At 38.1% G+C, this 25,744-nt stretch overlaps 1 pseudogene; it reads right to left on the reverse strand.

Annotated features, from left to right (window-relative positions):
• Positions 1 to 11,459: 11,459 nt before the first annotated feature.
• Positions 11,460 to 14,882, reverse strand: LOC113297829 (annotated as a pseudogene).
• Between the last annotated feature and the right edge of the window lie 10,862 nt (positions 14,883 to 25,744).

The raw sequence follows: 25,744 nt of genomic DNA on the forward strand, positions 1-25,744 counted from the left end.
AGTATTTTGCTCCGTTTCGTTGCACTTGTTCCTCTTCTCTTGAACTTGGGCACTTGGATTCTTGGAGTAATAATCTTCTAAGATAATTTGTAGCTTTTACAAGAATGTTGTTGGTGAATCACAAAGAAGAAAATTCAAGAATGGAAAGTAGTACGCAGTGCTATGGAATTCTTGAATGTTCACAATCATCCTTTGTGAACGATGGTGCATAGTCGTTATTGACTTTGTATGTTCTTCTTTGTTAAGAAAATCTTTTTATACGCCTTTGGTAGCTATTACTGGTGTAAATCCATGCGAAAAAGATTAATTCTACCCTATAAGGACAAATCATCTTATATGTGCATTACGAGTTTGTCTTGATGCCTAGGAAACTTCTTATGAGAATTTATTCTTGTTTTTGAGAAGGATTACTAGAGTTTGGAATAGCCATTATTGTGATTACACATAGCTATGTCCAACGATATCATGTTCATGTTTTAGATTTATTGGTTTAAATTCTAAATTAGTTTGGAAGATGTTTTGCAGTATTTAATTTGTTATATTACAACTTGTTATGGGATGTTGGTGTTTACGTCCGTGAACCATGTTGTCCCATATTTTGTTAAAAGTAAAGTCCTTCATGATCGGTATTCATGTATTGATTTAAGGATGAATAGACTTTTGACAAATACAAAAGTTAAGCCTATATTGTCAATCTTTGACGGAAGATAGGTTAAAATCTTTTGTTTGCAAGGATGATGTCTATTAATTATTGTTATGCATATGATGATTGAAGATAGAATGAATCCTTAAGTATTCCACGGTATTGATCTTCATTGATCCATTCTTTTTGTATTACCGTGAAGGCTCCATTGTGTGTCTTATGTTGAGCACGATACAACTAAGTCGATTATTCTTATTGGCTTTGTTGGTTGTTCCATAAGATGCTATATGTTGAGCATTATGAACTAAATTAATAATCTTGGTTGGTTATTTAGTTATTTGCTCCAAAAGTCTTCTTTTTTCGAGCAAAACTTTTGAAAATTAAATTGATTACCTTCGTGATTAGTTTGGTTGTTTGTATTCCAATTAGATTAATTATGGGTTCTCTTGTAATTAGTCTAGTTGAGTTTTCATATATTCCACAAGTTCTTGTGTTGAGTATATGAACGGCTATACTAACTATGTTCTATTGGTTGATGTAGCCGTATATTCCGTAAGGTTTTCCTTATGTTGAGTATGTGAACGATTAAGTTAGTCATCTCCGTATGATTACCTTAGTCGTAGCTCCGTAAGTTTACTTATGTTGAGCACAATCAATTAAATTGATCACTTTTGTGGTTTGATTTAGTTGCGTATTCCAATTAAATTAATCATGGGTTTACTTGTGGTTAATTTGATTGAGTTTTGGATATAGAAAATCATTTTCCTATGGGTTTTGGTGTCCAATTAAAAATCCTTCTTTTCTTTCGAAATTAAGGTTGCTCTTGTTGTTCTCTCAGGAATGACATCAAATGGGGGAGAGTTATTTTGAACTTGTGCTTAATGTTAATATCTTGCGGGGTGTGCGGCTGTGGAATTTTATAGGGGTTATCTTGTATCTTAAAACTCCTTGATGAATGCATTTATCTTCGGCTTTATGCTTGCATCTAAATTAAGTTGGTATGTCTTTCTTCTTTTAGTCTATGAAACGTCTCTTCTCGGAAATTTCATTAGGAACCCGTTCTTGTACCTTTGCCAATTTTATTGATAAAAAGGGGGAGAATTAATGTGTAGTTCTACTACATATACATATGGATTTCGGATCATTGTGTAAGGGGGAGTGGTTTCCATGTGAGAAGGAGTATTGACTAAGGGGGAGTGATACATATCACCGTAGTATTATTCTTAAAGTCGTGATGCAATTGGACTTTGATATTACATAATAATACTATGTCATTGTATAATGATGATCGATAATCTCGATTTCTCTCATTGTTATAGCTACGGATCTTCAACAACGGTGATGCTAAACTTACAACCTTTGGGATCATTGGAGTACTTGGAAGGACGAAGATTTCAGGGAACGTTGAAGATTAGACTATGTAATATGAGCCACTAAAGTTATCTTTTTTGTATTCCATATGTATTACTAGTTTTGTCACTAAAATTGACAAAGGGGGAGATTCTTAGAGCATAGCTCAGTCGACCTCGCATACGTTGCTATATCAAGCATGTTTGTCAATGTTAGTGATCCAAACTATGAGTCTTGATTTCTGGTCTACATAGCTAAGTCTCGGACTAGGATAGAAAAGTGTATTTGAGCTCAAGGACTTCATGGCGATTCATCATACAACGACGAAGATCTACTCAAGGAACCGTGGAACTTCATCAACAAAAAGGTTTGTGGAGACTTGAACTTATCTATCACTCAAAAGTCTATCTCTTCTATCTCCTACTTCTTATGAGACAAAAGTCGTATGCTATATAGACTGGATCATACACATTTGATATTTCGACCCGAGTATATCTCACCTATCTATACCTCGAAATCATGTGTTGGTAAAGCGTTTCGCTTTGATCGGGTTTATCTTCACCTAATGACGAAAGTCATAATGTTTCAATCACTTTGAAAATCGATTTGACGAGAAATAGTGTAACAACTATATAACGTCCTCTAAGAATGTTTCAGTGGTTGGAATGAGAGTTTAGGTCTATATAACCAATGATGTATATAAGCATTGTGTGGAAACACATATGTGCATAAGTCCTATTCCTTAATCTGAAGTTTGCGAACTTTGTTGATTGAGAGAAACCAGAGGAATTGGCTTTTCCAAGTCCGCGAACTCAGTTTGCAAACTCAGTCCGCGAACTGACGGAAGTTCTCTTGCCGAGAATTTCTTCTGGGATTTTCCAAAATCTCGTTTGCGCGTTTAGTCCGCGAACTCAGTCTGCGAACCTAGTCTACGAACTGGCGGAAGTCTCCTTGCCGAGATTTTCTGCTGAGTTTGGAAAACTCTGTCGGTTGTCTTAAGTCCGCGAACTTGTTTGCGTAATTGAGTGGGTTATGATCTAAAGATGTGCTCTGAACATGAAACTTAAATTACTAAGGAATGCAATATGCAAACCGTGACTATAAAGTTCATGAGTCGATTCAATCGAATCGAATCATCTTTGTTTCAATTGTGTCTTGTGTAGTTACATAAGATCTCATAGCAATTGAACAACTCTCTAACTAGTTCATTTGAGTCAATTGAACTAGTTATGGTGAAGAAGAACAAGGTTAATATGAAATGCTCATATGGTTGACCTTTTGGGTTACTATGTTGCACCAACATACACGTACACGTTTGGGCACGGTTTTCACAAACCCAGTAAACGTATTTTCAAGTGTGTGTGACAAGCTAAGTTTTCGATCTAACGGTTGAGAAATATTAGCTTGAATCTAAATCAGGTTTTCATCTAATGGTGAATATTGATTGCTTTGTACCTAAGGCAAAATCCTGATTTGAAGACTATATAAAGGAGACATATAGCATTGGGCAAAACTAATCACCACGCGTCTGTGTGATACTAGTGCTCTCGCTAGATTCGATTCTCCTCTAAACTTTGGTTTTCTTCTCTAAAACCAGGTTAACGACTTAAAGACTTCATTGGGATTATGAAGCCAGACCGATACTACTTTTATCGTAGTTGTGTGATCCGATCTTGCATCTTCTATCGTACGAGTACAATATTTGATTGGCTTAAGATCGTGAGAGTTCTCCGATAGGAAAGATAAAGAAATCACAAACATATTCGTATCATTGTTTGTGATTCCTCGACGTCCTCTTGTGTATTCAAGTAAGACTGTTGAGGGGTGATTGATTAATCTAGGTTGTTCTTCGGGAATATAAGACCGGATTATCAATTGGTTCCTGTTCAACTTGATTTCATATCTTAAGACGGAATAAAAACCTAGGGTTTTTCTGTGGGAGACAGATTTATCCTTTGATAGACTTTTCTGTGTGAGACAGATTTGTTTATTATCAAGTCTGCGATTTTGGGTTGCAGCAACTCTTGGTTGTGGGTGAGATCAGCTAAGGGAATCAAGTGCGCAGTATCCTGCTGGAATCAGAGGCGTAGGAGTACAATTGTACCTTGAATTAGTGGGAGACTGATTGGGGTTCAACTATAGTCCAGTCCGAAGTTAGCTTGGAGTAGGCTAGTGTCTGTAGCGGCTTAATACAATGTGTATTCAATCTGGACTAGGTCCCGGGGTTTTTCTGCATTTGCGGTTTCCTCGTTAACAAAATTTCTGGTGTCTGTGTTATTTCATTTTCCGCATTATATTGTTTATCTTTATAATTGAAATAATGCAGGTTGTGCGTTAAAGGTTAATCGATTGGAGATCCGACCTTTTGGTTGTCGATTTCATTGATTAACACTTGGACATTGGTCTTTGGTACCGTCCAAGTTATTCCTTGTATTTGATAAAGACTCGCTATTATTTTTAGCTTGAGTAAAAATCAAATCAAGATAGAGATATTAACTCCTTGAGATACTTTTATCTAGATTGAGTCTGACTGTCTAGTTGATTCTCTAGCAAAGTATTTCGGAGTTAGTCCATACAGATTGCTAAGCGAAATATTGGGTGGTGTTGTTAGACCCCCGCTTTTTAAACTGTACCTTCAATCTGTGTGAGATTGATTAGGGTTCAACTACAGTCCAGTCTGAAGTTCATTGGTAGTAGGCTAGTGTATGTAGCGTCGTAATACAGTGTGGTGTTCAATCTAGACTAGGTCCCGGGGTTTTCTGCATTTGCGGTTTCCTCGTTAACAAAATTCTGGTGTCTGTGTTATTTCTTTTCCGCATTATATTTTGTTATATAATTGAAATATCACAGGTTATGCGTTAAGATCAATCAATTAGAATATCCAACCTTTGGTTGTTGATTTACATTGATTGACACTTGAACATTGGTCTTTGGTACCGTTCAAATCGGTCTCGCAGATTTCCGTTTGCTGATTGCGGATTGAATTAAGAGTTAGAGATATTAAACTCTTTGATATACTTTTATCTAGGTTGAGTCTGACTGTCTAGTTGATTTTCTAGAATGTGTATTGGAGTAAATCCTTTCAGATTGCCAAATGAATTGTTGGGTGTGGTTGTTAGACCCTCGCTTTTTCAGTTTCCTAGGATGAAATCTCCACCTTTACCCATACACATAATCACAATAGCATTCATGAGATTATGTTGATGTCATATCTACGATGTTCAAAAGATAAGCGTTATACTTCGTAGTCTAATTCCTTAATACTATGATCATATGATCATGTCTCACTACTAGAGTAAAATAGTCATTCACAGCTTTGCAGTTATGTTTTCAATATAGCATCACTTGAAAGATACGTTAAGAATGAAATAGTTCAAGTCAATATTACTAACCTCGAGAGGAAGGATGATGTCGTCATTGTAACTCGTTACTTCTTCATGTTCTTCAGGTCTTCAAGTAATACTTGTGTGTCTCATATTCCTAGACTTTCTAGTCTAACTTATACGAAGTTGTCTCTAGTACATAATCAAACGACTCTTAGATGAGTTTTGATTCACTAAAATATGACAACAAACTTGAAATACCAACACTTGGTGGGTTCAATCGAGCTATGCTCTAACAAAGTCAAGACATAGCTAGAGAATGCTTCAATTTGTATTTCGAGAATTATATAAACGAGATAAACTCGACTCGAAATTTCAGATGTGTATAACACAAAGTCTATATAGCTATACGACTTAGTCTCATTAGTATATAGAATTGAATAGACTTGAGTGATAGATAATTTTTAGTCTCCACATACCTTTTGTCGTCGAAGTTCCTCCAAGCTCTTCAGTAGATCTTCTTCTGGAATCGGTGAACGTCGTGAAGTCTAATACTCAACTACACACTTCTATCATAATCCGAGACATAGTTGTAAGTAGACTAGAAATCAAGATATAACTTGACAAACAAGCTTGAGATAGCAACACTTGCGAGTTCGACCGAGTAGTGCTCTAACAATCTCCCCCTTTGTCAATTTTAGTGACAAAACTATCAATACATATGGATTACAAAATAAATAAACTTTGTAGCTTCTGATCCATCATTCTTGATTTCCTTGTCTCTTCAAATTCCTTGAATTCTTTGTTACTTCAAGTTCTCCATCGACTCTGAATGTGTTCAACTCAGCATCATTGTTGTTGAAGATCCGTAGCAATAACAATACAAAAACAAATGTTCTCAACCATTGTTATTCAATGTCATAGTATTATTATATAAATCAAAGTCCAATTGTATCACAACTTTGAAATAATACTACGATGATATGTATCACTATCCCTTAGTCAATACTTTCATCTTTAACTTAACTCATTCTTAGCTCAATAAACCAGGTTAGAGCAGAAGAAATATTGATACACACATCAAATCTTTGCAGACTGGAAACGACGTGTTTGACAATAAGTGTAATACACAAGATTGTGTATGATTTTGAACATTTGGAAAAGATTCACCAAGAATAAAAATCTTATTTATTATCTATTCATGGGAACGATTAAATGAATTCAAGATATAATAAATAAACAACGACAAAACATAACTTGAGAAACCTTGATGCAATCCTCATATTCTCAAGGTTTATTGTATAAATTGACTTCTTACCTCGTCTGGCTCTAATTCTTCGAGATTTCTTCTTAGCCTCTGAGACTCCATGTTGGTTGCTTAAAGTCAGATTCATCCTCTGCATGTCATGCTAAAGCTTGACAATTCTCTTATTATTCTTCTTGAATTTCCAACACTTACTTTGGACATGATTCGTATTTCCACAAAACAAGCAACACATGGAGGAATTCTTGTTTTGGGGATCTGCCTCCTATTTATCACAACATTCTACATCCATCTTTCCAGAACCGGCGGGAACAAAAGAATTATTTGTGACCACAGTCTTGTTCTTGAACCCAATACCATTTGTGTTTCTAAAGGACTTTTGAACAAATAACATTGCTGAGATCTTGTTAAAGATACCAGACAGCCTTTGTAAGTCACACTTAAGAGTATCAATCTTTTTTTATTTAGAGATGGGATTCTGGTGAGTTCATTGTTAAGTTTATCAAACTCGAGATTCTTCACCTAAAGTGATGATTCGAGTTTCTCCAACAATTTCTTTAGTTGAAGATTTTCTCGGTGAACTTCTTCACTTTTATCCAAGAATTCCAAAATCTTAGTGTCAGACTCGTATTCTGAATCAGAATTTGAGTTAACAGAAGTTTCTGCAGAGAGAGCAGAATTTTATGTGCAAACTTCAGAAGTATAAGCATCATTGACGTACTGACAAGATTTTACTTCTTGTATTATTGAATCGTTTGGAGCATCGAAACAAGAACGTCATTTCTCAGATCTTCTTCTTCTCTTCACAATATCTTTGATCTGTTGTGTAATCAAGGACTTGTGATCAACAAGATCAGTGCAACATTCATCAGCCCAAGACAAGTTAGAGGATTCACTTGTATTGGTTACAGCTTTGAAAGCAGATGTTCTGTCTGTATTCCGATCATGATCAAAGACTTTTAACTTTCCAATAAGATATTTTCTGGAAAGTGTTTCAAGGTTATTACCTTCAATGATGACATGTTTCTTAGAATCGTATCTATCTGGTAGAGATCTGAGAATTTTCATCACAATATCCTTTTCAAGAATAGTCTTACCCAATGCAAATGATGCATTAACAATTCCAGACACTTTTTGGTTAAACTCATCAAAAGAATCTTCATCATCCATATGAAGGTTTTCCTAATCAAAATTTAGGTTTTGAAGCCTATCTTCTTTCTCATAGGTATTCTCTTAAAATACGGTTGCTAAGATATCCCAAGCATCTTTAGACTTAGTGCAAGAAGAAACATGGTGTTGAGATATGGGCTTATGGCATGGATAATAGCATTTAACCTGTCAGAGTTATGCTTTGCAATACTGATTTCGGATTCACTATAATACGCTATGCCTTGCACAACAGTTATATCGTCTACTATAATTGTTGGGAGTTCGTATCCGTTTATAACATGAACCCACGTATGAAAGTCACGGGCTTGTAGAAAAGCACGCATATCAATTTTCTACCATAAGTAATTTGAGCCATTGAAGACTGGCGGTATGTTTATAGAGATGGCACTTAAGTCCATAGAGTCAGATTGTTACAAACATAGACTTATGAGTTCTTAGCGTGTTTGTCTGCTCTGATACAAAGTAAAAACGCGGGGGTAAAACAACCACACCCAACTATTTCTTTCGGCAATCTATATGAACTAAACTCCAATATAATTTTGAGAGCACCAACTTAATGAGTCTCAATCAAGAAGTATATCAAAGAGCTTTATCTCTTTCTCAACACAATCAGTATATCAACCATATAGGAATCCGTGAACCTAATTCTTATGAGAATAACTCAGATGGTACCAAAGACCAATGTCCGAGTGTCAATCAAGTTCTATCCAACAAATAAGGTCGGATTTATCAACTATGATTGAACAACGCACAACCTGTGATATTTCAATTATATAAAGAAAATATAATGCGGAAAAGAAATAACACAGACACCAGAAATTTTGTTAACGAGGAAACCGTAAATGCAAAAAAAACCGGGACCTAGTCCAGACTTGAACACCACAATGTATTAAGCCGCAACAACCTACTACAAGTTAACTTCGAACTCGAATGTAGTTGAGCCCTAACCAAGTCTCACACCGATTAAGGTACATTCGCATTCTTTACGCCTCTCGAATCTCGAAAAACTCTGCGCACTTTATTCCCCTAGATTACGTCCATTACATCCTAGAAGTTGCTACGACCCAAATTCGAAGACTTATAAACAAATCTGTCTATTCTACTTTTGGTTTCCATCTTAAGATAAAGATCAAGGTGAAGAGGAAACACAACTAATAATCCGGTCTTATATATACTCCTGAAGAGCATCCTCGAAATATTAGTCACCTCACAATAACCCAACTGATATATAGAAAAAGTTATTGCGGAATCACAAGAGTCTGAGACGAAGAAACTATTGTGATTACTTTTTATATCTTACCTATCGGATATAAATCTTGAGAAAACCTTAAAGAAGATTAAACTCAATACGATAGAAAAAGTAAGATCAGGATACGCAACTACAGAGAAAATAGTTGGACCTGGCTTCACGAATCCCAAACGAAGTCTTTAAGTCGTTAAACCTAGTAATGGTTTTCAGAAGAACTGGAAACCTAGGTTAATGGAGAATCGTCTCTAGTTTGGAAGTAGGACACACGAAAGTGTCGGGATTAGGTTTCCCAGATGCTAGAGTTCCTCCTTATATAGTCTTTCAAATCAGGGTTGCTTACAATCAAAGCTAAGATAGCTTAGTAACAAAGAAATTAATATCCACCGTTAGATGAACTCTTGATGGTTGCTTAGTAAATAAGCAATCAAGCTCCACTGTTAGATGGTTTAGCTTGATACACACAAATGAAATATACCTATATTTAGATATAGATGAACCGTACCTAAACGTGTATAACAAGTTGGATAAATAACAATTCTCCGAAGTTAGCTATATGAACACTTTTGGCTTGGTTATATTCATCTAACACTTCTAGACTCAATATGATAATCAATCAATCATGATAGATAATCAAATGTATCTAAATGTGTTTTAAAAAAAGTTGTTCAAATGTTCATCTATCTCATAGAAATATCCATGAGTCATTTGAAACATATTCGGCTTGGTTTGTAAGTGTACAAAATACTTATACAAGAACCAATTCATGAACGTAATGCCATGGTTTGCAAACCAAGTTTGCATACCTTAAGGATATTGAATTTCAGGCACTTTAGTTCGCAAACAGAGTTCGCAAACGAACCTGAGTTCATGTGTATAGATAAATGAATTGCATACAAAGTATGTGAACAACTTTTCAACTGCCGATTTAGAACGTACCCACTGAGTTCGCAAACTACAGTTTCGAACCTTACCTAGTCTTGATGTTCGCAAATACAATTCGCAAACAATGGTTTCGGACCTAACAGGTAAACCTGCTCGCAAACAAGAATTCCGGACCCAACTAGTATTTCACAGTTCGCATACAGGGTACACATATTGTGTTGTATCCATAAATTGGTAGTAGTTATAAAACTCTCGTTTATCGATTTGAAACATCCTTAGAAGACAACACTGGTAATCTTACACATACCAATAGCTTCAAGTAATTTTCAAATGATTAAATGATCAATACGAAACATCCCAAGTTAACATCAAATGATAGTCTCACACAAATCATGTAGATGTTCAAGGTAATTTTCACATGATCATCTTGACACAATATTTAGTTTCCAACAAATGAATTGTTTACAACTGAATTTTTCAAGTAGATGATGAAGTCAATACATAGCTAGAGAACGCTTCAACATGTATTTCGAGAATTATATAAACGAGATAAACTCGACTCGAAATTTCAAATGTGTATAACAGAAAGTCTAAATAGCTATACGACTTAGTCTCATTAGTAGATAGAATTGAATAGACTTCTGAGTGATAGATAAGTTTTAGTCTCCACATACCTTTTGTCGTCAAAGTTCCTTCAAGCTCTTCAGTAGATCTTCTTCTTCAATCGGTGAACGTCGTGAAGTCTAATGCTTAACCACACACATTTATCCCAATCCGAGACATAGCTATAAGTAGACTAGAAATCAAGATATAGTTTTGATCAACTAAACTTGACAAACAAGCTTGAGATAGCAACGCTTGTGAATTCGACCGAGCAGTGCTCTAACATAAATATAATTACGACAAAGACATTCATCTTCAGCGATAGTGAATCTTGAACCCCCGAACTTTGTTACTTTTGCTCTGAGATTGAGGCTGAGATTTGAAGCCATATTACAGGAAATTCGGAAGTGTAAAAAAGGTGCCATTAGTTTATCTTAAATTAGAAGAATAGTGAGAGATTTCTTAGAAGAATAGTGAGAGATTGAGAAATTCTAGAAAGATTTAGAAATTCTGGTGTGAGTTGAAACGGATTTGAAGTTGAATATTTATGGGTGGAATTCCTGACCGTTAGATGATAAGCAACTGAGCGATAATCGTAGTACCTAGCGACAAAGACTATCGTTGGCGCTCTTATGACCATCGAGCATGGAGCCTCTGAAGCTTGGTAGAGTGTTTATCACATGTGCCTAAAGTGGTATATTTGACACTTAGGCTTACGTTTGACATACCCATAGTGGGTGCAAAAGTGGCAAACTATGCCATTCGACTGGTTTGGAACAAGCCTTAGTAACATCAAATTCTTCATCACTGAGGGGATGCATGTAGAATCAAGGTTAATACATGCATTCAAGGTATGTGCACAGAAGATTTCCAGAAGATCAAGTCCAAGTCAGTCCACAAGATAAATGTAATCTATCTGAAATCCTAATAGCAGACTTGAGGGAATAAAATACACTTCAAGATCAGAATCAGTAATTCTTAGTAAAATGTTTATCAAAATTTTCTGCAATTACAGACACTAGAAACACTGAATTTGTTAGATCAATTGCTCTAATCTAAAAAGAAATCCTTTTTGTACAAGTGTAATCAGGTAACTCAATTTTAAAAATAGTGAATCCCTCGTTAGTCTGATTCTTAGAAACAGAAATTGTTCAACTAATTCCCTCAACTCGTCAAATACTGAGAAGGGAAAAGCTTGAAATACAAATAAAGCTTGATTACTGATTAGTTTTGCTGCAGCCGAAGACGCCAGTGAGACATTTGATCTTTTATAAGTAAAAGTTTGGATGGCATCTTGGATTTGATCTTCATACAGCTCACATTGAAAAACACTGAAGATGACCCATGGATGTGAACCCCGCTTGCATTGCTGACTTTGCATCCGAAATGACAACTGAAATCCTCTTAAAAATTAGGTGTTTATCAGTCATTACCATTCCCTTTTAGCAGCATGCAGGAGTCTGAAGAAAGGCAGGATCCCCCGCTAATAAATCCTCACCTGATTTAATATATAATGTTTGCTGCACGTAATATATCAAATATACTTGAGAAGCTCGAACAAGTCGTTCACTAACTTGGGTTATCCATGCATCATCACATTTGTACCATTGGTTCCTCAAGCGGAGATAAGTAACGTAATGACCGGATTCTAACTTCCCAGAATGACTAACCACTGCAAAAACCTCAAATCCTGTAGACATATCTGATTCATCACCCTCAAAAGCGAAAATTCTGTTTCCGAATCTGTTCCTGACGATCGAAGAAGATAAATATGGAATCATGTCTAGCGAGAAAGGAAATTGCAAGTATCTATCAATCTTTCTAGACATTTTTCTGACAGGGAAGTGTTCAAATCTCTTTATATGGAAACACAAGACTAATGGGAGTTTTTTAATGGACATTTGCTTCAATGAGTTCTGCTTTATTTGACAATGCTGGCAGAATAGCTTTTGATCTGATCCTAACTTCTCTGGTTTTGTGAAAAGATCTAAGCAACCAACAAGTGTAGATATACCAGCATTTTGGTTAGACTTGGTTGGCTTCTCAGTGACATCTTTTGGGGAGACACTGCTAGTATTTAAGTCTAAAGAGACACACGGGTCATAAGTTGTTGACGTGAATCCACAAGTTGTGCAAGTAACATCGGATCTTAATATGCCAGAGAATACTTTGTGAGCAATACAATGGCAATCTTCATTTTCTGCATGAATAAAGGTAGCTTTAGAAAACAATGCACACAAGGTTTAAAGATAAAGACCATCAAGTGAGAGAGAGAGAGGGAGGGAGAGAGAGAGAAAGAGAGAGAGAGAAGAGAGAGAGAGATTGATTTCGTAGACGATGCTTGGCATGGAAAATAGTGACCCCACAGTGTGAACAGTGGGATCATATGGTCCCTTAAACTGTCACAAGGATGGCCAAGTTGAAAGGTGAAAGTGCCCTCCTTACCAACCACATTGTGGGATCATCTTGACCAGCATGCACACCACAATAGATTCTAGGATCCTAACTGGCTGAACTGAGGCATATCATTGGAATAGCTTAGGAGAATTTACTCCGCTGAAAAAGTAGGATCAATTACTATACAAGAGTAAAATCTAAAAACATTTGTGATCCAATACCTTTATTCTGGGCTCTTACTTGCCCCTCTCTCTCATGAATCCTGTCAAGCATTGAAATGAAGAACTCATGAGCATCTTGCTGCTCGTAACTGGCAAGATTTGCTGAATGTTGCCACCAACTGCAAAACGACAGACATTCCTTAAGATTGGTCTAAGCTACACAGACCCCAAATGGTTTGAAAAGCATACTTTTACAATCTGCTACCACGCAGGAAGGCAAATTACAATTTTATGAACTGGAATTAAAAAGACACCCTTTGTAGATTGTAATTCGGAGGGAGACGACTACACTTGCGAGTAATAATATATAATTTTGGCAATGGATCCGGAAAGAATCAAGACTCATAATATAAACAAATGGTTATAAGTATTTGAACAAACAGATGGCAGACTATAGAGCTTGAAACAATCCCATTTCTACATTTGGGAACCATAAAATGCAGCTCATAAGAATCATTCTTTTTTGTGAACCACAACTCTGAGATTTTAAAATTGATAAAAAACAGAACCCAGCCCATTGTCCCAATCCAGAATTTTTTTTTCAGCATTTCCAACCAAAATAAATGGAAATAACTGAAAACAATCAACTTTTATAAATGAAAATAATTAACTTTTATAAATGAGCTGATATAACAAATATAAAGACCAAAACCTGCTACTTAATAAGATAATAACGCGGACCTGTAAAGAAATCTTGCTGGACTATAAGGCGTTCGATCCCCTTAGAATACAGAAGTAAATATAGCATCGATATCACAACACAAACACAATCGATCTGCTGAAGTTTTCCAACAACTTTCCCTATTATGTCGATCGCTAAGAAAGTAATTCCTCAAAGGAGGTGTATGAATCAAAGCTTGTAACACAGAATTCATAAAACAAGTATTCCCCAGGTTATTTAATCCTCTCAAACCCCATGGAAAACAAGAATTAGAATTCCTTCTCATCATCAACATCAATTCTTTCGAACCATTCTTATAATCTGGTGAACCAACTGTACTAGTAGTAGATGATACCATAATCTTCCTTCTCTTACTACTAGAATTGCCATCATTACTATTTCTAAAATCAACACCATTGTTATTTGTAGGCATTTCCATGATCTGTTTAGACATAACTAGTTTATCAAAATCAGGATCATAAACTTGATCACAACAAATACAACAAAACAGTTCTGCTTTCTCTATATCTATTAAAATCTCATGACCACCATTCTTTTCATTCTGGGAATGTAATAAAGCATGATTTGAATCAGGAGATTGACAACATGATATAGAAGAGCAGATCAAACAGTAATAAAGTCTAATACCTTGATTTTTAAAACAAATACTACATCTGGGTATTTTTGTTTGGTCTTTATTTACGGTTGTTCTTCCATTTGGGTTTGTTTTCAGGTTCTTTTGAACACAGTTATAACTCTGTAAACCATGGTTTTGTTTGTAATCTGTAAGATGTTTGCAAGGTATTGGGTTATTATATGTTGGGTTTCTGCTTGACATACTGAAATGGATTTTTCAGAAGGAAGAAGAAGATATCAACACCATTGTTAATGGGTTTTGATTTTTGAGAAGAAGAAGATATCTTCAATGGTTTTGATTTTTGAGATCAGATTCTTAATGGGTTTTTGATAACATTTGATGATTTACTAGAACAAGGAAGGAAGATTAGATCGATAAAAATGAGATCTCTCTCTCTCTTTCTTTCTTTTCTTTTCTTTTCTCTCTCTAGAAAAGTATTTTTCTTCTTCGAGGTGATTTCTGAGTAGCAGACCGACTCATGGTTTCATGTGGAACAGAAGATAGACAAATGGGGTTTTCACTCATAACTTTATTAAAAGTCCTATTATTTCTGACAATTTCTGCATACCCCTGATTAATGTAGTTTCATGATAAAATACACCATTAGTTTAGTGAGTCAACAATTATTGACTGTCTCCGCTACAGTCAGCAAAAAGGAAAACAATAGGGTTTTTTTCCCTTTCCTCACAAGACTCGCCGAATTGGGAAACCTAAATTAATTGGGGCCATGTAATAAAATAAAATAGGGACATTGGAAAGTAAAAAATAAAATTTCTTAGTCATATATTTTTCTCAGTGACAAATGTACCACTGATTACTAATTAATTAGCATTAATCTACTGAATTAACTAAGTTAATATTGTTAGGTTAAATTTATTGATTATTGTTTTTTCTTTTCATTCAACTTATGACTTTTGTTGAAAAAATATTTTGAAAAAATTATGGTTTTTGAGAATTATATGACGAAATTGAATTAATTTGATCAAATACTTCTCAAAATGGAATCAGACAGGGTTTAATATATTTATCTTTCTGATCAAAAAAAGAATCAGACAAGGTTTATTGATTTAATTCTTCAAAAGAAAAAAGGAATTCAGAGATTCGAAACTCAGTTTATGAAAAGTTGTCATGCTCGACTGCACAAAAACATGTCGACCAGGCTTGGTCGCCGTGTTTGTATAATAACATAATGACTTTTAATAGTCACATCAAATATGTTATATTTGTTTCGACCATGCCGACTAACTACTATTAGACGTCATCATGCTATGGAATTTTATACCTTGACGACGTATTATTTGAGATTTTGCATACAGAGAATAGTGTTAAAATGCCCCACTGGTCGGCATGGTAATAAATTGGTAACATGCCGACTAAACCTGAGTCGTTGGCATTTGGATTTTTCAAAATGACGACTTTGGTACGTGTATCATTTGTTTTGTTATAGTCATTATTCTGCAAAATCCAAATCCTGACGACTATGGATTAGTCGGGAAGTTCTATAGTTTTAAAACATGACGACCTTTTATGTACCCAAAAAAAGGAAGACTCAAAAGATGTAACCTACTTTATTTATGCAATATTGGTTAGTACATTGATGCAAATTCTAAAATATATAACTCATTTTCGTAGGCATCAGGGATGTATTTAGCATATGCACCAAGCCTTTTAACCCTTATACAACCATAGTGGATGAGTTATAGTCTCGTAAGGGTTTACATAAAGATCTACCCACAAAATCTAATCAAAAACCTCTAAAAGTCTTAATCTTCATCTGATCCATATAAATCCGACATATAATACAGGGTAAATCCGGAATTTTGGAGTTCATGAAACGATAGATTTCATCAAATGTGAATGCTTCTCCCTTTCCCTCCAAGTAATGCCTTTTTACCATTTCCTCCTACAAAAACACACGCACAAACTTACTTTGTTAGCGTTGTTGTAATGGAAGATCAAACAACTTGACTTATGTAAAAGAAACTCTAATAATACTTACAAATTGAGGGATCGACAAACTTAAATGGGTGTGGTTAAATATCCATTGTTGGTTAGCTATCAAATCAACTATGTCGTTTGGGATAACTTGGTACATATCATGAATTTGTTGCAGAGATCTGCTCTTTGCATTTCCATAATCTCGCACATATTGGATATATATCCCCCCTCCCCCCAAATGGTTGCGGGTTCAACCCATCCGGCTTGGACATCTTCACAACTTGTCTCATTCTACAATGTTTTTATTATGGCCAAATCTTTACTTGAGTCAAATGATGATATGCCTGTATGTAGAGGTATGAAGTCAGTTTTAAAGAGTAAATGATACAACTAGCGTTGTAGAGTATATGAAAACCAGTTGTGTGTAGTTTGGTGGTGAAAACAAGTATATTTATGGGATAATTACAAAAACTAGCCGTTAGGAGAATAAATCAGTGTAGTTGTACTTGCAAAATTTTGAATTTTGAACTCATCGTCACAGTTTACTTTTCCTTAAAATTACGAATAAAATTAGTCGCCATGATCGTTTTTTTAAGCATAATTATATTAAAAGAGACTAACATGGGGTTACACGTGGGAAGGTCATTTCCTTGCTGTCATTTGTTACAAATTGATTCAAAAAATTGGGAATGGTGTGTTCCCATATATTAGCCTGAAATACTCCCTGTTGACTGTTATCAGCTGCATGGTTGGCGAGTGCATCTGTAGCCTGGTTAGCTTCCCCATAGTTGTGTTGAATTTTGTAGTGGGGAATTGCTGCCAGTCTTGCTGTAATTTCATAAATCATTCCTTTCATGTACCTGTTTATGGGTGAAAACTGTTTCTACTGGTTTTGGTAAATTTGGGTGTGTGGATGAGAAATGAATCTAAACCCTAAACAAATGCACTGCACGGGAGTGCTTTTGATTCGAGAGATCAATCTATACAATTTTGGCCTAAACCAAGAAATGGCCGTTCCAGACTTGCTTCGGTCACAAAGTGAAGGAGATGGGGTTGATCTTAGGGAGGGAAGCGAAGAAGGTGTTGAGATTATGAAGGTGTTGGCTATTTATGACTTGTATCAGAATGTTGAACTGGCTTGCACAATGTAAGCTATCAGTTCTGGGTGTTCTCTGGATACTGTGACAACACTTGGTTTTTCTGTGTTGTTTGAAAATAGGTTGAAGAACCTATTTATACAAGTCATTTGAGCGCAACCCTCATCTCATAGGAAGTGGAGGAAGTTGAGTGATGGAGTAGTGGGGTCGTGTAGGTGATTATCACACGATCACGCCTTTGCCCACTTCCCTCATCATTGTTAACCGTCCATGCCTCCTGACACGTTCTCGTAATGGGCGCGTTGCACGCCGCACGCTGTAAACCGCCAGACCAATACCCCAGTAAGTATCCCCCAGTTTGTGACATGTTTGATGTCTAGAATGAGTGGGTCAGGTCGTGGGACCCGCCGCAGGAAATAACAAATGGTGCTATTAAGTTAAATAACTGAGTTATTTATGGGATTGATATTCATGAAATATCGTGTATGTTCGATGCATGTAATGCATCGTTTTAAAGCAAGCAGCTCAAAACAATCAATATGCATAAAGCATCGCTGTTTTAATGCTTGATTGAATAAGTCGCGGATTAAACGTCTTAAAATGGCAGCACGTCCAACCATCTTTGAGTGATCGTCTGGAAGCCGCATGGGCGGGACACCATCTGGTCGATCACTCCCTGTGACAGAGTGGCGAACGGTGATCATTGAGGCGCTTCATTGATCGCCTAATTTTTAATCCAAGCCGTCCGACCAAGATGGCAAAGTTGGACGGACGAGATGATTTTTACGGCACATATTTGCTGCCATTGATGGATTTAGAGGTGCGCAACATCCCCTCTTTGGCTTGACCGAATCTAAGCATGGGCGTTAATTTTGGTGGGACCGACCAGGCATGCGTGGAGACGGTCCGCCGGCGTGCATGCCTATACCTCTCGGTCCCACAAAGATTCGATCTAGGCCACTCAGTTTGACCGGCAAAGATGAGTGGTCGTGACGATTTGCGATAGAAATACATTGCCGCAAAGGTTTAAAAGTCGTGTGGCATGCCACCTTTTGGGCGTGCGTTTCGAGGCGCCGGACTCTAGTCTGCATAGGCCGGCCGGTCACACGCAAAGGTGGGCCTACGTTGATCACGTTGACATCCTTGGGACCTCTTGAGTCTATATCTACACCCTCCGTTTAGGCTGGCGAAGATGGATGGTCATGATCGAACTACGACAGATGTGCATTGCCGCAAACCCTAATTAGGGTTTTGAATCAGTCAGGCACACGCGACTTTGGCCAAACAGTTTGGCAAGCCGTGACCTCCTTTGGGGAGATCGATCACGTGCGGCCCATGTCGGGTTGACGGTGAACGCATGTGCACCTTTCTGATGGTCCTAAATGCGATTTAAGCCATCCAAATAGGTTGGCTAAGTTGAATGGTTGTGATCTATTTAACACACTAGTGGAATTCTGCGACCCTTGGAAGCATCACGCTTTGCCATGGTTTGATAAATCGTTTCATTGCTCCATGGCCTCGCCGTGAGAAAACTGATCGGCTGAAGGATAAGTGGGTCCGCCAACATGTGCGTTAGCGCTTCCCTGATCATTCATGGGATGATCTAATCCGTCCAACCATGCTGGCGAAGTTGGACAGTTGCGATGGCTTTAAGACTGACCTGAACAGTCTTGCTCGTTCGAGCCTCTCCCAAAACAGCGCGACCACCCTTCTTTGGGTTGGCGTTTGACGGTGATGGGGAATATGGTGTGGTGTTCAACCTGCTAGGGCATAAGTGGGCCCGTCGGTGTTCATCACAACAATTTCCTATTTTTTCCAGGGTTTGGCTAGGCTTGTTAAATTGCGCGGTCAACTTGCATGGCCACGATCGTTTCTGAGACTGATATGGACAATCCAGATTTTCCTTAAGTAAATTAAATACGTTCGATCGAGCTGTCTTTAATCAAAAGCGCGTCGTTTCGGAATTCTTTTTGTCAGTGAGTGATGCATCCTGTGTGGGTATTTCATGCATGTCTCAATATTGGCACGGAGATTCATGTTACTCTGCTGAGAGTGAACACTCAGTCGTCATGTCATGTCAATAAAGAGAGTTCGGTTAAGAACATAGCACGGGAAATACTAGGAAAATTATGCATTAATTAATAATGCTAATAAATTTCACAGAATATTTGGGATTGCTGTTGCACGCACCATTCTGGGTTAATTGTGTGTACTTATTGAATTGCTTCGAATAAACAAAGTGAAGAGGTTTTCTGCACTCATCACTTATCAAACGGCTTTACCCTTTGCAGGATGTCAACGCATTAAATTTGGTTTTATAATTTTAGCCCTGAACTAAAATCCACCATCAACATTAAGTCCCCTGCCTAGCACGCAATGGTTGCACTATTGTGGGGTAGGCATTAGATGGTGACAAATAAATATAAAACTTATGATACAAAGTTAGATGTTACCAGGAGAGATGGGTCGTCCTGTCTTTGGAGCATGTCACGTTCAAGAGGCGTCCAGGTGAGCGTTCCCCTAGAATGATGTCGGTTGTCCCCAGGTAGATTAGGCATATGGTTGGTCGGATTCTCAAACTATTCATGACGAGGTCGTAATCCTCGACTTTGATGAGGACGAGCCCTATCATGAGTAATATCCTTAAAAGGCTGCTGAAGCAATTTCTGAAAAATATGTTGAAGCAGCTCCCAAAGAGAACGTTGATGTAGCTTCCGGAGCAAACATCGAGGCGTCTCCTGGAGAGAGCGTTGAAGCATCTTCTGGATCGAACGTTGAGGCGGCTCCTGGAGAGAACGTTGGAGAAGCTTCTAGAGCGAACGTCGAAGCGGGTCCCGGAGAGAGCGTTGAAGCAGCTTCTGGAGCGAACGTCGAAGCGGGTCCCGGAGAGAGAGTTGAAGCAGCTTCTTATGGCGAGAGAGTTGAAGTGCCTTCTTCTGGAGAGAGTTGAAGCGCCTTATTTTGGAGAGAACGTTGAAGTGGCTTCTTCAGGAGAGAGCGTTGAAGCGGCTTCGAGGGAGCGTTGAAGCGGCTTCTGCTGGAGGAAGCGTTGAAGCGGCTTCTGCTGGAGGGAGCGTTGAAGCGGCTTCTTCTGCATAGAGTGTTGTGAAAAAGCGAGGGTCTAACAACACCACCCAATATTTCGCTTAGCAATCTGTATGGACAAACTCGAATATACTTTTAAGAGAATCAACAAGACTCAATCAATTAAAAGTATATCAACGAGTTTATCTCTCTCTTGATTTGATTTCCTCGAACAGAAACTGCGAGTACTAATCAAATACAAGGAATAACTTGGATGGTACCAAATACCAATATCAAAGTGTCAATCAATATCAATCAACAACTGTTAGGTCGGATTCTCCAATTGATTGATATAATGCACAAACTGTATTATTTCTATTGTAAAGATAAAACAATATAATGCGGAAATGAAATAACACAGACGCCAGAAATTTTGTTAACGAGGAAACCGCAAATGCAAAAACACCCCGGAACCTAGTCCATATTGAACACACACTGTATTAAGCCGCTACAGACACTAGCCTACTCCAAGCTAACTTCGGACTGGACTGTAGTTGAACCCCAATCAGTCTCCCACAAATCCAAGGTACAGTTGTACTCCCTACGCCTCTGATCCCAGCAGGATACTGCGCACTTGGTTCCCTTAGCTGATCTCACCCACAACTAAGAGTTGCTACGATCCAAAATCGTAGGCTTTGACAATAAACAAATCTGTCTCACACAGACAAGTCTATCAAAGGATCAATCTGTCTCCCACAGAAAAACCCTAAAGTTTTTTTTCCGTCTTTTGATAATAATCAAGGTGAACAGGAACCAATTGATAATCCGGTCTTATATTCCCGAAGAACAGCCTAGATTAATCAATCACCTCACAACAATCTTAATCGTATGGTAGCGAAACAAGATGTTGTGGAATCAAAAACAATGAGACGAAGATGTTTGTGATTACTTTTTATATCTTGCCTATCGGAGATATCAAATCTCAAGCCAATCAATCTGATTGTACTCGTACGATAGAATATGCAAGATCATATCACACAACTACGATAAAAGTAGTATCGGTCTGGCTTCACAATGCCAATGAAGTATTTAAGTCGTTAACCTGGTTTTAGAAGAAGAAAACCAAAGGTTAAAGGATAATCGACTCTAGTACGCAAACTAGTATCACACATAAGGTGTGGGGATTAGTTTTGCACAATACTAGATGTCTCCTTTATATAGTCTTTCAAATCAGGCTTTTGCCTTGGTAACAAAGCAAACAATATTCACCGTTAGATGAAAACCTGATTTAGATTCAAGCTAATATTTCTCAACCGTTAGATCGAAAACTTAGCTTGTTATACACAAATGAACTGCACGCTTCAAGGTTTATTAACCGTACCTAAACGTGTACATTGTTGGTTCAACAGTAGTTAACCAAAAGGTTAGCCATATGAGCATTTCATATCAACCATGTTCTTCTTCACCATAACTAGTTCAAATGACTCAAATGAACTAGTTAAAGAGTTGTTCAATTGCAAAGAAATCTTATGTAACTACACAAGACACAATTGAAGCAAAGATGATTTGATTCACTTGAATCGGTTCATGAACTTTTATATCCACGGTTTGCAAACTGCATTCCTTAGTCTTTTTAAAGTTTAAGTTCAGAAATCATCTTCAGATATATAACCTTCTTAAGTTCGTACACTAGGTTCGCAGACTTAAGCAACCGACAGAGTTGACAAACTCCAGCAGAAATCTCGGCAAGAGACCTTCTGTCGGTTCGCAGACTGGGTTCGCGGACTGGTACTCACGCAACTAGTTTGTCAACTCCAGCAGAATTTCTCGGGATGAGAAGTTCGGCAGTTCGCGGACTTGGCACTTGCCATTCTTCCGGTTCTCTTGATCAACAAAGTTCGAAAACTTTGGTCAAGGAATAGGATTTATACATAAATGTGTTTCCACAATAATGCCTATGTCCATCATTGGTTATGTAATTTAAACTCTCATTTGAATCATTGAAACATTCTTAGAGGACGTTATATAGTTGTTACACCATTTCTCGTCAAAGCAATTTTCAAGATGATTGAAACATATCATGACTTTCGTCACTAGGTAAAGATAAACTTGGTCGAAGCGAAAAGCTTACCAACACATATTTAGAGATATAGAATGGCGAGGCATACTCGGCTCGAAATACCAAATGTGTATAATCTAAGTCTATATATATATCATACGACTTTTTGTCTCAAGAAGTAGGAGATAGAGTAGATAGACTTTTGAGTGACAGATAAGTTCAAGTCTTCACATACCTTTTTATCGAGAAGTTCCACCGGTTCCTTGAGTAGTTCTTCTACTTGTATGATGAATCGCCATGAAGTCCTTGAGCTCAAATACACTTTCTATCCTAGTCCGAGACTTAGCTATAATAGACTAGAAATCAAGACTTATAGTTTTGATCACTAACATTGACAAACATGCTTGAGATAACAACGCATGCGAGTTCAACCGAGCAATGCTCTAACATGTTGAAACGGCTTCTTCTTCAGTTTGACTTCCCCTTGCGAATTACATGCTTCTTGATTGACCATCTCTCTTGTGTTGAAGAATTCCTTGACTGACGGTGCATGAATTTCATGCTGAGCCTCAGTCCCCAAGCGTGATTTATATGGTTCTATCTTGTATGGTCGGTGGGTTTACCATAATAAAGATATCGCCATCTCGCCTTCGTGACTCTATTACTTCTCCATGGAAAAATAAAATATGCAGAAGTTCGGATTACCTCTGTCCGTAGTGGTTGTTGCTATGGTGAATCTCGGGATTGGAAGTCTTCATATAGTGGTAGAGTTTGTCTCTTTATTAGAGGGAAAAGCAAATGATGGAACCGATAGCTTCCTCGATGTTTCCTCTTGGAATGAAAAATAGGGAGACAGTCCCCTGCCCATGAGTATCTACCGAGCCTTCGACTTGATAGACGTTGTCACGTTGGGTTCATGAGGCCGTCTTTACGTCTACATTGCGTTTCATAGACGTCCAGGAACATCACTAGTCTTTGACAATACGTCTGCTCCCTTGAATATATCCTCATCTTTGGACATCTTGGAATCATAATGATAACGTGCTTGCATCTCTCTAAATTCACCATCTTTGAGATGGGCAGTGCTAAGCAGTCCCCAGTCACACTCCTTTGCCATTATCATCTTTGGATCGTACCTTTGAGGAGTAAGGAAGTTCCTTCATGCGAATGACTTAACTAATAGGTTCTGCAAATATGATGAAGCTCTCTTCATGTAAAATCTGTATGTACCTCTTAAGTCTCAGGTGCAATCTCCTTTGGTAACACAACTACTTCTTCTACGGGAAACGAAATTCTGAAAGCGTCTCTCATTGATGTTTCTGCCGTCGATACAGATATGGAATATCTTGGACGTTGTTTCATCATTATGGCAGTCGTGCATGTGGTACTGGAGTTGGAGATTTTGGACGCGCAGGATGTTGTATCTCGGTGGTTTTCCTCTTGCTGCTTCAGGGAAACTGCTTACAGAAGGTTGAAGGTTGTATTGCCTATTGGTGAGATATATGCTTCCACGAACATCATCATGAGGCTCTTCATTACTGGCAGGATTGTTCTTTCTAGCAGGGCAGGTGCTGTCGCAACTGAGCGTTTAGCAGCTTCACGGAGTTCAAAGGATGTCTGAAAGCACAGGTTCTTCGACAAAGAACGATAGACAGGTACCATCCTATTGATGCACAATTACACCACTTGTTATTTAGTCACATTTGAATCGTGACCCTCCAGTGCCTGAATTCGGGATCTCTTGACATAATCATTTGGATGTTCGCTGTTTCACTGAAGCATTCCTCTTAAGTCTGACAGAATGATTCCCCCAAGCTGCGGATTCTTTCTCGACATGATGATGCGTACATCACTATCTTCTTGAGGCTGCTCCCTTGAGGCATCGACTCCAGTAGATCTGAAGATGTCCCGGGCTCGCTCTCGTCCGGGCTGACATAATAGGAGAACCCTTTATGATGATTTGGAGATGACAATATTCGTTGAATCTTCCGAAACGCTTCCTTTTGTAGTGCGGTCCAGACGAAACTTGCTCCTTTCTTCATCAAGGGGGTGAATGAAGCAACAAGTTGGGCTAAACCAGGTATAAAACTGTAGTTCACCTTTCCCATGAAGCTTTGGAGTTCCTTCACAGTTCGCGGAGGCAGCATCGTGAGGATGGCTTGGGCCTTAGATGGGTCCACTTTGATTCCCTCAGCAGTCACCTTTCGAACACTTGTCGTAAGAATCCTGTGTGGGCCTCCCGAGCTTTTGATTTGACTACTATATCATCCACGTAGTCTTCAACTTGCTTATGCATCATGTCGTGGAAGATTGTCGTCATAGCGCGTTGATACGTTGCACCGGCATTAACCAAATGGCATTACAATATAATAAAAATTTCCGAGAGGAGTTCAAAAAGTTATCTTACTCGCGTCATGCTCATACATCCTTATCTGATTGTAGCCGCTATACCCATCCATGAAGGAGAACACGCCGTGTCCGCTGGTGGCATCCACTAACATTTCGATGTTAGGTAGAGGAAAATCATCTTTGGGGCAGCATCTGTTCAAGTCTCTGAAATCCACGTCGCACCTGATATGTCCATTTTTCTTTTTTATCGGAACCACATTAGCTAACCAGGTTGGATGAGGAATGGGTTTGATGAAGCCAGCAGCTAGTAACTTATGAATCTCGGTCTTGATTTGCTCTTCTACCTCGTGTCTGAACTGCCTCGGAGACTATTTAACCGGCTTGGATCCAGGTATGACATGTAGATGATGGGTGACCAATTTTTCATCTAAACCGGGCTTTTCTTCATACGTCCAAGCGAATATGTCCTGGTACTCTTTGAGAAGTTCCACGAGCTTCGTGCGTTCATTCGTACACAAGGTTGAGCTGGTGGAGATAGGCCTAGGAGATTCCTCATTCCCGATGTTAACAATTTCGAGCTCATCAGTTGTGGAATTGGTGCCATCTTGCAGCTGTCGTGGAGCATCTAGCACTTCTTATTGTGGCTCGTCGTTGTTGTAGCATTCCGTTGGGCGGAGAGACTGAGTAACAGTCTCCCCTGTTAATTTCTAACAGCAACGTCAGTACATGGTTTTCCCTTTCTGATCACGGCTCGCCACAAATGTTCGCTCCCTCTTAGTGTGAGCGTGGGTCGTGGCTTCACATGATGAGGAAGAATCGGTACGTCTTATCAGCAAAGATGCATCGTGGGACTTAGCCTTCAATGATGCAAGTCGGT

Source organism: Papaver somniferum, chromosome 7, assembly GCF_003573695.1.
Source record: "Papaver somniferum cultivar HN1 chromosome 7, ASM357369v1, whole genome shotgun sequence".
NCBI lineage: Eukaryota > Viridiplantae > Streptophyta > Magnoliopsida > Ranunculales > Papaveraceae > Papaver > Papaver somniferum.